The following is a 16,384-nucleotide window of genomic DNA, read 5'->3' on the forward strand; positions in this document are numbered from 1 at the left end:
TGGTATCCGTGAATATGTCCTCTATCAAGTTTATATAGTGGTACCCTTTGGCAGTTAATATTGACCCGTTATATACCCACCAATAGATAGTAGTGCGGGCGCGTCGTCACGTCTATGCGCCTTGTTAGGCGCTCCTGAGATAATACATTGGTACCGTGGTATCCGTGAATATGTCCTCTATCAAGTTTATATAGTGGTACCCTTTGGCAGTTAATATTGACCCGTTATATACCCACCAATAGATAGTAGCGCGGGCGCGTCGTCACTTATATGCGCCTTGATAAGCGCTCCTGCGTTCCTGAGATAATACATTGATACCGTGGTATCCGTGAATATGACCTCTATCAAGTTTATATAGTGGTACCCTTTAGCAGTTAATATTGACCTGTTATATACCCACCAATAGATATTAGCGCGGGCGCGTCGTCACTCATATGCGCCTTGATAAGCGCTCCTGCGTTCCTGAGATAATACATTGATACCGTGGTATCCGTGAATATGTCCTCTATCAAGTTTATATAGTGGTACCCTTTGGCAGTTAATATTGACCCGTTATATACCCACCAATAGATAGTAGTGCGGGCGCGTCGTCACGTCTATGCGCCTTGTTAGGCGCTCCTGAGATAATACATTGATACCGTGGTATCCGTGAATATGTCCTCTATCAAGTTTATATAGTGGTACCCTTTGGCAGTTAATATTGACCCGTTATATACCCACCAATAGATAGTAGCGCGGGCGCGTCGTCACTTATATGCGCCTTGATAAGCGCTCCTGCGTTCCTGAGATAATACATTGATACCGTGGTATCCGTGAATATGTCCTCTATCAAGTTTACATAGTGGTACCCTTTGACAGTTAATATTGACCCGTTATATACCCACCAATAGATAGTAGCGCGGGCGCGTCGTCACTTATATGCACCTTGATAGACGCTCTGACGTTCCTGAAATAATACATTGATACCATGGTATCCATGAATATGTCCTCTATCAAGTTTATATAGTGGTACCCTTTGGCAGTTAATATTGACCCGTTATATACCCACCAATAGATAGTAGCGCGGGCGCGTCGTCAGGCGCTCCTGCGTTCCTGAGATAATACATTGATACCGTGGTATCCGTGAATATGTCCTCTATCAAGTTTATATAGTGGTACCCTTTGGCAGTTAATATTGACCCGTTATATACCCACCAATAGATAGTAGCGCGGGCGCGTCGTCACGTCTAAGCGCCTTGATAGGCGCTCCTGCGTTCCTGAGATAATACATTGATACCGTGGTATCCGTGAATATGTCCTCTATCAAGTTTATATAGTGGTACCCTTTGGCAGTTAATATTGACCCGTTATATACCCACCAATAGATAGTAGCGCGGGCGCGTCGTCACGTCTATGCGCCTTGATAGGCGCTCCTGCGTTCCTGAGATAATACATTGATACCGTGGTATCCGTGAATATGTCCTCTATCAAGTTTATATAGTGGTACCCTTTGGCAGTTAATATTGACCCGTTATATACCCACCAATAGATAGTAGCGCGGGCGCGTCGTCAGGCGCTCCTGCGTTCCTGAGATAATACATTGATACCGTGGTATCCGTGAATATGTCCTCTATCAAGTTTATATAGTGGTACCCTTTGGCAGTTAATATTGACCCTTTATATACCCACCAATAGATAGTAGCGCGGGCGCGTCGTCACGTCTATGCGCCTTGATAGGCGCTCCTGCGTTCCTGAGATAATACATTGATACCGTGGTATCCGTGAATATGTCCTCTATCAAGTTTATATAGTGGTACCCTTTGGCAGTTAATATTGACCCGTTATATACCCACCAATAGATAGTAGCGCGGGCGCGTCGTCACGTCTAAGCGCCTTGATAGGCGCTCCTGCGTTCCTGAGATAATACATTGATACCGTGGTATCCGTGAATATGTCCTCTATCAAGTTTATATAGTGGTACCCTTTGGCAGTTAATATTGACCCGTTATATACCCACCAATAGATAGTAGCGCGGGCGCGTCGTCACGTCTAAGCGCCTTGATAGGCGCTCCTGCGTTCCTGAGATAATACATTGATACCGTGGTATCCGTGAATATGTCCTCTATCAAGTTTATATAGTGGTACCCTTTGGCAGTTAATATTGACCCGTTATATACCCACCAATAGATAGTAGCGCGGGCGCGTCGTCACTTATATGCGCCTTGATAAGCGCTCCTGCGTTCCTGAGATAATACATTGATACCGTGGTATCCGTGAATATGACCTCTATCAAGTTTATATAGTGGTACCCTTTGGCAGTTAATATTGACCCGTTATATACCCACCAATAGATAGTGGTGCGGGCGCGTCGTCACGTCTATGCGCCTTGATAGGCGCTCCTGCGTTCCTGAGATAATACATTGATACCGTGGTATCCGTGAATATGTCCTCTATCAAGTTTATATAGTGGTACCCTTTGGCAGTTAATATTGACCCGTTATATACCCACCAATAGATATTAGCGCGGGCGCGTCGTCACTTATATGCGCCTTGATAAGCGCTCCTGCGTTCCTGAGATAATACATTGATACCGTGGTATCCGTGAATATGTCCTCTATCAAGTTTTTATAGTGGTACCCTTTGGCAGTTAATATTGACCCGTTATATACCCACCAATAGATAGTAGCGCGGGTGCGTCGTCACTTATATGCGCCTTGATAAGCGCTCCTGCGTTCCTGAGATAATACATTGATACCGTGGTATCCGTGAATATGTCCTCTATCAAGTTTATATAGTGGTACCCTTTGGCAGTTAATATTGACCCGTTATATACCCACCAATAGATATTAGCGCGGGCGCGTCGTCACTTATATGCGCCTTGATAAGCGCTCCTGCGTTCCTGAGATAATACATTGATACCGTGGTATCCGTGAATATGTCCTCTATCAAGTTTATATAGTGGTACCCTTTGGCAGTTAATATTGACCGGTTATATACCCACCAATAGATAGTAGCGCGGGCGCGTCGTCAGGCGCTCCTGCGTTCCTGAGATAATACATTGATACCGTGGTATCCGTGAATATGTCCTCTATCAAGTTTATATAGTGGTACCCTTTGGCAGTTAATATTGACCCGTTATATACCCACCAATAGATAGTAGTGCGGGCGCGTCGTCACGTCTATGCGCCTTGTTAGGCGCTCCTGAGATAATACATTGGTACCGTGGTATCCGTGAATATGTCCTCTATCAAGTTTATATAGTGGTACCCTTTGGCAGTTAATATTGACCCGTTATATACCCACCAATAGATAGTAGCGCGGGCGCGTCGTCACTTATATGCGCCTTGATAAGCGCTCCTGCGTTCCTGAGATAATACATTGATACCGTGGTATCCGTGAATATGACCTCTATCAAGTTTATATAGTGGTACCCTTTAGCAGTTAATATTGACCTGTTATATACCCACCAATAGATATTAGCGCGGGCGCGTCGTCACTCATATGCGCCTTGATAAGCGCTCCTGCGTTCCTGAGATAATACATTGATACCGTGGTATCCGTGAATATGTCCTCTATCAAGTTTATATAGTGGTACCCTTTGGCAGTTAATATTGACCCGTTATATACCCACCAATAGATAGTAGTGCGGGCGCGTCGTCACGTCTATGCGCCTTGTTAGGCGCTCCTGAGATAATACATTGATACCGTGGTATCCGTGAATATGTCCTCTATCAAGTTTATATAGTGGTACCCTTTGGCAGTTAATATTGACCCGTTATATACCCACCAATAGATAGTAGCGCGGGCGCGTCGTCACTTATATGCACCTTGATAGACGCTCTGACGTTCCTGAAATAATACATTGATACCATGGTATCCATGAATATGTCCTCTATCAAGTTTATATAGTGGTACCCTTTGGCAGTTAATATTGACCCGTTATATACCCACCAATAGATAGTAGCGCGGGCGCGTCGTCAGGCGCTCCTGCGTTCCTGAGATAATACATTGATACCGTGGTATCCGTGAATATGTCCTCTATCAAGTTTATATAGTGGTACCCTTTGGCAGTTAATATTGACCCTTTATATACCCACCAATAGATAGTAGCGCGGGCGCGTCGTCACGTCTATGCGCCTTGATAGGCGCTCCTGCGTTCCTGAGATAATACATTGATACCGTGGTATCCGTGAATATGTCCTCTATCAAGTTTATATAGTGGTACCCTTTGGCAGTTAATATTGACCCGTTATATACCCACCAATAGATAGTAGCGCGGGCGCGTCGTCACGTCTAAGCGCCTTGATAGGCGCTCCTGCGTTCCTGAGATAATACATTGATACCGTGGTATCCGTGAATATGTCCTCTATCAAGTTTATATAGTGGTACCCTTTGGCAGTTAATATTGACCCGTTATATACCCACCAATAGATAGTAGCGCGGGCGCGTCGTCACGTCTAAGCGCCTTGATAGGCGCTCCTGCGTTCCTGAGATAATACATTGATACCGTGGTATCCGTGAATATGTCCTCTATCAAGTTTATATAGTGGTACCCTTTGGCAGTTAATATTGACCCGTTATATACCCACCAATAGATAGTAGCGCGGGCGCGTCGTCACTTATATGCGCCTTGATAAGCGCTCCTGCGTTCCTGAGATAATACATTGATACCGTGGTATCCGTGAATATGACCTCTATCAAGTTTATATAGTGGTACCCTTTGGCAGTTAATATTGACCCGTTATATACCCACCAATAGATAGTGGTGCGGGCGCGTCGTCACGTCTATGCGCCTTGATAGGCGCTCCTGCGTTCCTGAGATAATACATTGATACCGTGGTATCCGTGAATATGTCCTTCATCAAGTTTATATAGTGGTACCCTTTGGCAGTTAATATTGACCCGTTATATACCCACCAATAGATATTAGCGCGGGCGCGTCGTCACTTATATGCGCCTTGATAAGCGCTCCTGCGTTCCTGAGATAATACATTGATACCGTGGTATCCGTGAATATGTCCTCTATCAAGTTTTTATAGTGGTACCCTTTGGCAGTTAATATTGACCCGTTATATACCCACCAATAGATAGTAGCGCGGGTGCGTCGTCACTTATATGCGCCTTGATAAGCGCTCCTGCGTTCCTGAGATAATACATTGATACCGTGGTATCCGTGAATATGTCCTCTATCAAGTTTATATAGTGGTACCCTTTGGCAGTTAATATTGACCCGTTATATACCCACCAATAGATATTAGCGCGGGCGCGTCGTCACTTATATGCGCCTTGATAAGCGCTCCTGCGTTCCTGAGATAATACATTGATACCGTGGTATCCGTGAATATGTCCTCTATCAAGTTTATATAGTGGTACCCTTTGGCAGTTAATATTGACCGGTTATATACCCACCAATAGATAGTAGCGCGGGCGCGTCGTCAGGCGCTCCTGCGTTCCTGAGATAATACATTGATACCGTGGTATCCGTGAATATGTCCTCTATCAAGTTTATATAGTGGTACCCTTTGGCAGTTAATATTGACCCGTTATATACCCACCAATAGATAGTAGCGCGGGCGCGTCGTCACGTCTAAGCGCCTTGATAGGCGCTCCTGCGTTCCTGAGATAATACATTGATACCGTGGTATCCGTGAATATGTCCTCTATCAAGTTTATATAGTGGTACCCTTTGGCAGTTAATATTGACCCGTTATATACCCACCAATAGATAGTAGCGCGGGCGCGTCGTCACGTCTAAGCGCCTTGATAGGCGCTCCTGCGTTCCTGAGATAATACATTGATACCGTGGTATCCGTGAATATGTCCTCTATCAAGTTTATATAGTGGTACCCTTTGGCAGTTAATATTGACCCGTTATATACCCACCAATAGATAGTAGCGCGGGCGCGTCGTCACTTATATGCGCCTTGATAAGCGCTCCTGCGTTCCTGAGATAATACATTGATACCGTGGTATCCGTGAATATGACCTCTATCAAGTTTATATAGTGGTACCCTTTGGCAGTTAATATTGACCCGTTATATACCCACCAATAGATAGTGGTGCGGGCGCGTCGTCACGTCTATGCGCCTTGATAGGCGCTCCTGCGTTCCTGAGATAATACATTGATACCGTGTTACCCGTGAATATGTCCTCTATCAAGTTTATATAGTGGTACCCTTTGGCAGTTAATATTGACCCGTTATATACCCACCAATAGATATTAGCGCGGGCGCGTCGTCACTTATATGCGCCTTGATAAGCGCTCCTGCGTTCCTGAGATAATACATTGATACCGTGGTATCCGTGAATATGTCCTCTATCAAGTTTTTATAGTGGTACCCTTTGGCAGTTAATATTGACCCGTTATATACCCACCAATAGATAGTAGCGCGGGTGCGTCGTCACTTATATGCGCCTTGATAAGCGCTCCTGCGTTCCTGAGATAATACATTGATACCGTGGTATCCGTGAATATGTCCTCTATCAAGTTTATATAGTGGTACCCTTTGGCAGTTAATATTGACCCGTTATATACCCACCAATAGATATTAGCGCGGGCGCGTCGTCACTTATATGCGCCTTGATAAGCGCTCCTGCGTTCCTGAGATAATACATTGATACCGTGGTATCCGTGAATATGTCCTCTATCAAGTTTATATAGTGGTACCCTTTGGCAGTTAATATTGACCGGTTATATACCCACCAATAGATAGTAGCGCGGGCGCGTCGTCAGGCGCTCCTGCGTTCCTGAGATAATACATTGATACCGTGGTATCCGTGAATATGTCCTCTATCAAGTTTATATAGTGGTACCCTTTGGCAGTTAATATTGACCCGTTATATACCCACCAATAGATAGTAGTGCGGGCGCGTCGTCACGTCTATGCGCCTTGTTAGGCGCTCCTGAGATAATACATTGGTACCGTGGTATCCGTGAATATGTCCTCTATCAAGTTTATATAGTGGTACCCTTTGGCAGTTAATATTGACCCGTTATATACCCACCAATAGATAGTAGCGCGGGCGCGTCGTCACTTATATGCGCCTTGATAAGCGCTCCTGCGTTCCTGAGATAATACATTGATACCGTGGTATCCGTGAATATGACCTCTATCAAGTTTATATAGTGGTACCCTTTAGCAGTTAATATTGACCTGTTATATACCCACCAATAGATATTAGCGCGGGCGCGTCGTCACTCATATGCGCCTTGATAAGCGCTCCTGCGTTCCTGAGATAATACATTGATACCGTGGTATCCGTGAATATGTCCTCTATCAAGTTTATATAGTGGTACCCTTTGGCAGTTAATATTGACCCGTTATATACCCACCAATAGATAGTAGTGCGGGCGCGTCGTCACGTCTATGCGCCTTGTTAGGCGCTCCTGAGATAATACATTGATACCGTGGTATCCGTGAATATGTCCTCTATCAAGTTTATATAGTGGTACCCTTTGGCAGTTAATATTGACCCGTTATATACCCACCAATAGATAGTAGCGCGGGCGCGTCGTCACTTATATGCGCCTTGATAAGCGCTCCTGCGTTCCTGAGATAATACATTGATACCGTGGTATCCGTGAATATGTCCTCTATCAAGTTTACATAGTGGTACCCTTTGACAGTTAATATTGACCCGTTATATACCCACCAATAGATAGTAGCGCGGGCGCGTCGTCACTTATATGCACCTTGATAGACGCTCTGACGTTCCTGAAATAATACATTGATACCATGGTATCCATGAATATGTCCTCTATCAAGTTTATATAGTGGTACCCTTTGGCAGTTAATATTGACCCGTTATATACCCACCAATAGATAGTAGCGCGGGCGCGTCGTCAGGCGCTCCTGCGTTCCTGAGATAATACATTGATACCGTGGTATCCGTGAATATGTCCTCTATCAAGTTTATATAGTGGTACCCTTTGGCAGTTAATATTGACCCTTTATATACCCACCAATAGATAGTAGCGCGGGCGCGTCGTCACGTCTATGCGCCTTGATAGGCGCTCCTGCGTTCCTGAGATAATACATTGATACCGTGGTATCCGTGAATATGTCCTCTATCAAGTTTATATAGTGGTACCCTTTGGCAGTTAATATTGACCCGTTATATACCCACCAATAGATAGTAGCGCGGGCGCGTCGTCAGGCGCTCCTGCGTTCCTGAGATAATACATTGATACCGTGGTATCCGTGAATATGTCCTCTATCAAGTTTATATAGTGGTACCCTTTGGCAGTTAATATTGACCCTTTATATACCCACCAATAGATAGTAGCGCGGGCGCGTCGTCACGTCTATGCGCCTTGATAGGCGCTCCTGCGTTCCTGAGATAATACATTGATACCGTGGTATCCGTGAATATGTCCTCTATCAAGTTTATATAGTGGTACCCTTTGGCAGTTAATATTGACCCGTTATATACCCACCAATAGATAGTAGCGCGGGCGCGTCGTCACGTCTAAGCGCCTTGATAGGCGCTCCTGCGTTCCTGAGATAATACATTGATACCGTGGTATCCGTGAATATGTCCTCTATCAAGTTTATATAGTGGTACCCTTTGGCAGTTAATATTGACCCGTTATATACCCACCAATAGATAGTAGCGCGGGCGCGTCGTCACGTCTAAGCGCCTTGATAGGCGCTCCTGCGTTCCTGAGATAATACATTGATACCGTGGTATCCGTGAATATGTCCTCTATCAAGTTTATATAGTGGTACCCTTTGGCAGTTAATATTGACCCGTTATATACCCACCAATAGATAGTAGCGCGGGCGCGTCGTCACTTATATGCGCCTTGATAAGCGCTCCTGCGTTCCTGAGATAATACATTGATACCGTGGTATCCGTGAATATGACCTCTATCAAGTTTATATAGTGGTACCCTTTGGCAGTTAATATTGACCCGTTATATACCCACCAATAGATAGTGGTGCGGGCGCGTCGTCACGTCTATGCGCCTTGATAGGCGCTCCTGCGTTCCTGAGATAATACATTGATACCGTGGTATCCGTGAATATGTCCTCTATCAAGTTTATATAGTGGTACCCTTTGGCAGTTAATATTGACCCGTTATATACCCACCAATAGATATTAGCGCGGGCGCGTCGTCACTTATATGCGCCTTGATAAGCGCTCCTGCGTTCCTGAGATAATACATTGATACCGTGGTATCCGTGAATATGTCCTCTATCAAGTTTTTATAGTGGTACCCTTTGGCAGTTAATATTGACCCGTTATATACCCACCAATAGATAGTAGCGCGGGTGCGTCGTCACTTATATGCGCCTTGATAAGCGCTCCTGCGTTCCTGAGATAATACATTGATACCGTGGTATCCGTGAATATGTCCTCTATCAAGTTTATATAGTGGTACCCTTTGGCAGTTAATATTGACCCGTTATATACCCACCAATAGATATTAGCGCGGGCGCGTCGTCACTTATATGCGCCTTGATAAGCGCTCCTGCGTTCCTGAGATAATACATTGATACCGTGGTATCCGTGAATATGTCCTCTATCAAGTTTATATAGTGGTACCCTTTGGCAGTTAATATTGACCGGTTATATACCCACCAATAGATAGTAGCGCGGGCGCGTCGTCAGGCGCTCCTGCGTTCCTGAGATAATACATTGATACCGTGGTATCCGTGAATATGTCCTCTATCAAGTTTATATAGTGGTACCCTTTGGCAGTTAATATTGACCCGTTATATACCCACCAATAGATAGTAGTGCGGGCGCGTCGTCACGTCTATGCGCCTTGTTAGGCGCTCCTGAGATAATACATTGGTACCGTGGTATCCGTGAATATGTCCTCTATCAAGTTTATATAGTGGTACCCTTTGGCAGTTAATATTGACCCGTTATATACCCACCAATAGATAGTAGCGCGGGCGCGTCGTCACTTATATGCGCCTTGATAAGCGCTCCTGCGTTCCTGAGATAATACATTGATACCGTGGTATCCGTGAATATGACCTCTATCAAGTTTATATAGTGGTACCCTTTAGCAGTTAATATTGACCTGTTATATACCCACCAATAGATATTAGCGCGGGCGCGTCGTCACTCATATGCGCCTTGATAAGCGCTCCTGCGTTCCTGAGATAATACATTGATACCGTGGTATCCGTGAATATGTCCTCTATCAAGTTTATATAGTGGTACCCTTTGGCAGTTAATATTGACCCGTTATATACCCACCAATAGATAGTAGTGCGGGCGCGTCGTCACGTCTATGCGCCTTGTTAGGCGCTCCTGAGATAATACATTGATACCGTGGTATCCGTGAATATGTCCTCTATCAAGTTTATATAGTGGTACCCTTTGGCAGTTAATATTGACCCGTTATATACCCACCAATAGATAGTAGCGCGGGCGCGTCGTCACTTATATGCGCCTTGATAAGCGCTCCTGCGTTCCTGAGATAATACATTGATACCGTGGTATCCGTGAATATGTCCTCTATCAAGTTTACATAGTGGTACCCTTTGGCAGTTAATATTGACCCGTTATATACCCACCAATAGATAGTAGCGCGGGCGCGTCGTCACTTATATGCACCTTGATAGACGCTCTGACGTTCCTGAAATAATACATTGATACCATGGTATCCATGAATATGTCCTCTATCAAGTTTATATAGTGGTACCCTTTGGCAGTTAATATTGACCCGTTATATACCCACCAATAGATAGTAGCGCGGGCGCGTCGTCAGGCGCTCCTGCGTTCCTGAGATAATACATTGATACCGTGGTATCCGTGAATATGTCCTCTATCAAGTTTATATAGTGGTACCCTTTGGCAGTTAATATTGACCCTTTATATACCCACCAATAGATAGTAGCGCGGGCGCGTCGTCACGTCTATGCGCCTTGATAGGCGCTCCTGCGTTCCTGAGATAATACATTGATACCGTGGTATCCGTGAATATGTCCTCTATCAAGTTTATATAGTGGTACCCTTTGGCAGTTAATATTGACCCGTTATATACCCACCAATAGATAGTAGCGCGGGCGCGTCGTCAGGCGCTCCTGCGTTCCTGAGATAATACATTGATACCGTGGTATCCGTGAATATGTCCTCTATCAAGTTTATATAGTGGTACCCTTTGGCAGTTAATATTGACCCTTTATATACCCACCAATAGATAGTAGCGCGGGCGCGTCGTCACGTCTATGCGCCTTGATAGGCGCTCCTGCGTTCCTGAGATAATACATTGATACCGTGGTATCCGTGAATATGTCCTCTATCAAGTTTATATAGTGGTACCCTTTGGCAGTTAATATTGACCCGTTATATACCCACCAATAGATAGTAGCGCGGGCGCGTCGTCACGTCTAAGCGCCTTGATAGGCGCTCCTGCGTTCCTGAGATAATACATTGATACCGTGGTATCCGTGAATATGTCCTCTATCAAGTTTATATAGTGGTACCCTTTGGCAGTTAATATTGACCCGTTATATACCCACCAATAGATAGTAGCGCGGGCGCGTCGTCACGTCTAAGCGCCTTGATAGGCGCTCCTGCGTTCCTGAGATAATACATTGATACCGTGGTATCCGTGAATATGTCCTCTATCAAGTTTATATAGTGGTACCCTTTGGCAGTTAATATTGACCCGTTATATACCCACCAATAGATAGTAGCGCGGGCGCGTCGTCACTTATATGCGCCTTGATAAGCGCTCCTGCGTTCCTGAGATAATACATTGATACCGTGGTATCCGTGAATATGACCTCTATCAAGTTTATATAGTGGTACCCTTTGGCAGTTAATATTGACCCGTTATATACCCACCAATAGATAGTGGTGCGGGCGCGTCGTCACGTCTATGCGCCTTGATAGGCGCTCCTGCGTTCCTGAGATAATACATTGATACCGTGGTATCCGTGAATATGTCCTCTATCAAGTTTATATAGTGGTACCCTTTGGCAGTTAATATTGACCCGTTATATACCCACCAATAGATATTAGCGCGGGCGCGTCGTCACTTATATGCGCCTTGATAAGCGCTCCTGCGTTCCTGAGATAATACATTGATACCGTGGTATCCGTGAATATGTCCTCTATCAAGTTTTTATAGTGGTACCCTTTGGCAGTTAATATTGACCCGTTATATACCCACCAATAGATAGTAGCGCGGGTGCGTCGTCACTTATATGCGCCTTGATAAGCGCTCCTGCGTTCCTGAGATAATACATTGATACCGTGGTATCCGTGAATATGTCCTCTATCAAGTTTATATAGTGGTACCCTTTGGCAGTTAATATTGACCCGTTATATACCCACCAATAGATATTAGCGCGGGCGCGTCGTCACTTATATGCGCCTTGATAAGCGCTCCTGCGTTCCTGAGATAATACATTGATACCGTGGTATCCGTGAATATGTCCTCTATCAAGTTTATATAGTGGTACCCTTTGGCAGTTAATATTGACCGGTTATATACCCACCAATAGATAGTAGCGCGGGCGCGTCGTCAGGCGCTCCTGCGTTCCTGAGATAATACATTGATACCGTGGTATCCGTGAATATGTCCTCTATCAAGTTTATATAGTGGTACCCTTTGGCAGTTAATATTGACCCGTTATATACCCACCAATAGATAGTAGTGCGGGCGCGTCGTCACGTCTATGCGCCTTGTTAGGCGCTCCTGAGATAATACATTGGTACCGTGGTATCCGTGAATATGTCCTCTATCAAGTTTATATAGTGGTACCCTTTGGCAGTTAATATTGACCCGTTATATACCCACCAATAGATAGTAGCGCGGGCGCGTCGTCACTTATATGCGCCTTGATAAGCGCTCCTGCGTTCCTGAGATAATACATTGATACCGTGGTATCCGTGAATATGACCTCTATCAAGTTTATATAGTGGTACCCTTTAGCAGTTAATATTGACCTGTTATATACCCACCAATAGATATTAGCGCGGGCGCGTCGTCACTCATATGCGCCTTGATAAGCGCTCCTGCGTTCCTGAGATAATACATTGATACCGTGGTATCCGTGAATATGTCCTCTATCAAGTTTATATAGTGGTACCCTTTGGCAGTTAATATTGACCCGTTATATACCCACCAATAGATAGTAGTGCGGGCGCGTCGTCACGTCTATGCGCCTTGTTAGGCGCTCCTGAGATAATACATTGATACCGTGGTATCCGTGAATATGTCCTCTATCAAGTTTATATAGTGGTACCCTTTGGCAGTTAATATTGACCCGTTATATACCCACCAATAGATAGTAGCGCGGGCGCGTCGTCACTTATATGCGCCTTGATAAGCGCTCCTGCGTTCCTGAGATAATACATTGATACCGTGGTATCCGTGAATATGTCCTCTATCAAGTTTACATAGTGGTACCCTTTGGCAGTTAATATTGACCCGTTATATACCCACCAATAGATAGTAGCGCGGGCGCGTCGTCACTTATATGCACCTTGATAGACGCTCTGACGTTCCTGAAATAATACATTGATACCATGGTATCCATGAATATGTCCTCTATCAAGTTTATATAGTGGTACCCTTTGGCAGTTAATATTGACCCGTTATATACCCACCAATAGATAGTAGCGCGGGCGCGTCGTCAGGCGCTCCTGCGTTCCTGAGATAATACATTGATACCGTGGTATCCGTGAATATGTCCTCTATCAAGTTTATATAGTGGTACCCTTTGGCAGTTAATATTGACCCTTTATATACCCACCAATAGATAGTAGCGCGGGCGCGTCGTCACGTCTATGCGCCTTGATAGGCGCTCCTGCGTTCCTGAGATAATACATTGATACCGTGGTATCCGTGAATATGTCCTCTATCAAGTTTATATAGTGGTACCCTTTGGCAGTTAATATTGACCCGTTATATACCCACCAATAGATAGTAGCGCGGGCGCGTCGTCACGTCTAAGCGCCTTGATAGGCGCTCCTGCGTTCCTGAGATAATACATTGATACCGTGGTATCCGTGAATATGTCCTCTATCAAGTTTATATAGTGGTACCCTTTGGCAGTTAATATTGACCCGTTATATACCCACCAATAGATAGTAGCGCGGGCGCGTCGTCACTTATATGCGCCTTGATAAGCGCTCCTGCGTTCCTGAGATAATACATTGATACCGTGGTATCCGTGAATATGACCTCTATCAAGTTTATATAGTGGTACCCTTTGGCAGTTAATATTGACCCGTTATATACCCACCAATAGATAGTGGTGCGGGCGCGTCGTCACGTCTATGCGCCTTGATAGGCGCTCCTGCGTTCCTGAGATAATACATTGATACCGTGGTATCCGTGAATATGTCCTCTATCAAGTTTATATAGTGGTACCCTTTGGCAGTTAATATTGACCCGTTATATACCCACCAATAGATAGTAGCGCGGGTGCGTCGTCACTTATATGCGCCTTGATAAGCGCTCCTGCGTTCCTGAGATAATACATTGATACCGTGGTATCCGTGAATATGTCCTCTATCAAGTTTATATAGTGGTACCCTTTGGCAGTTAATATTGACCCGTTATATACCCACCAATAGATATTAGCGCGGGCGCGTCGTCACTTATATGCGCCTTGATAAGCGCTCCTGCGTTCCTGAGATAATACATTGATACCGTGGTATCCGTGAATATGTCCTCTATCAAGTTTTTATAGTGGTACCCTTTGGCAGTTAATATTGACCCGTTATATACCCACCAATAGATAGTAGCGCGGGCGCGTCGTCACTTATATGCGCCTTGATAAGCGCTCCTGCGTTCCTGAGATAATACATTGATACCGTGGTATCCGTGAATATGTCCTCTATCAAGTTTTTATAGTGGTACCCTTTGGCAGTTAATATTGACCCGTTATATACCCACCAATAGATAGTAGCGCGGGCGCGTCGTCACTTATATGCGCCTTGATAAGCGCTCCTGCGTTCCTGAGATAATACATTGATACCGTGGTATCCGTGAATATGTCCTCTATCAAGTTTTTATAGTGGTACCCTTTGGCAGTTAATATTGACCCGTTATATACCCACCAATAGATAGTTTGTTAGACTGTTTGGTTACAAAGCTAGTGGACGAGTTATTGTGTATTATTTTATAGTTTTATTTGGTTTAACGTGCTTTTAAATTACGGTATACTCAAATAACAAAAAACGAATTTGAAACAAATCACGACAGCAGTAAAATTGGCCTCGTCATACAGCGTTTGTTGAATGAAATGAACTATTTTAAATGGAAATGGTCATTACAAAAAAAATAATTAAAACTAACTAAGAAATCTTTACTACCGACCGGATGACATTATTAAGATAAATTAAAATTGCATCTCCCTAGCTCCCTCCCCCCCCCACCCGCGCGCTCAACAGTTACAGTTCAATGCCCCTCTCCTACCCCCCCCCCCCAAACACGGGCGCACGCTCCACAGTACACACACACACATGCAATGCACTATTTATTGGTGAAGTTATTGGCAGCTTCACAGAAGTGGCCACTGCCACTTCATACAGCCGATGCCAGCGACGCAATGGCGTATTGTTTATTGGTTACCGATTGTATCTGCAGTTCTCGCTACACCATCCTCCATTTCACGTGACTGCTCTTCTGAAATTTTTAATTAGTTTTGGTAGTGCGTGTTTATAACGTTTTAAATGGGTGACTTTATAGATATCAAATCAAATCAAATCAAATAATCTTTATTCATTTTTTTGTATTTACATGAATACATTGAATAGAGTCACAATTCTTATACCTAATGTCCTTAATTAAAATATGATGGTTACAAATAAAACTTTTTTATGTTGTTGTATGACAATGACACTAATAATTCTTTTTTTTATTTTACATTCCTTGAATTTAAAAAATCTTTACTTGAAAAGATAGGATGAGTCAATAGGTATTCTTTAAGGCGGGTTTTGAAACTGATATATTTTTCTTCACAAAGAATATTCTTCGGTAGATTATAAAGAAATTTAGTACCAATAAAAGTTGTTTTATTTTCAAAAATCTGTAATTTATGCGGTTCTACATATCTGTTATTTCTCAAGTTGTATGTATGTGATTTTTTACTGTATTTTTGTGTGTTTAATTTTTTTACATGTAAAATGGTTTCAAATATATATAGGTCATAAACCGTCATGATTCCTAATTTGGAAAAATATGGTTTTGTGGATTTTCTATTTTTTATATTAAAGATAATTCGTAATGCTTTCTTTTGCTGTTTCAGATTTTTTTTAAGGTTTTTATTGCTAGTCCCGCCATATATAGCAATACCATAAGCCATATGCGAGTTGATCAGAGCAAAATAGATTGATTTGAGAGTGTTAATATTGCATACATGAGACATTTGTCTCAAAGCATGTATGCCAGTTGACATTTTATTTACTACATGATCAACATGCT

General features: G+C 43.8%; 1 protein-coding gene across 1 annotated transcript in view; it reads left to right on the plus strand.

The window, feature by feature from the left end:
• LOC128984799 (N(4)-(Beta-N-acetylglucosaminyl)-L-asparaginase-like) overlaps positions 1–16,384 on the plus strand; it is a 50,555-nt gene that overhangs the window by 33,344 nt on the left and 827 nt on the right. The window lies entirely within an intron of this gene.

The sequence above is a fragment of the Macrosteles quadrilineatus genome, unplaced genomic scaffold (genome assembly GCF_028750875.1).
Source record: "Macrosteles quadrilineatus isolate MER2022 unplaced genomic scaffold, UCM_ALF_1.0 Scaffold_2__2_contigs__length_208266976, whole genome shotgun sequence".
Lineage (NCBI taxonomy): Eukaryota > Metazoa > Arthropoda > Insecta > Hemiptera > Cicadellidae > Macrosteles > Macrosteles quadrilineatus.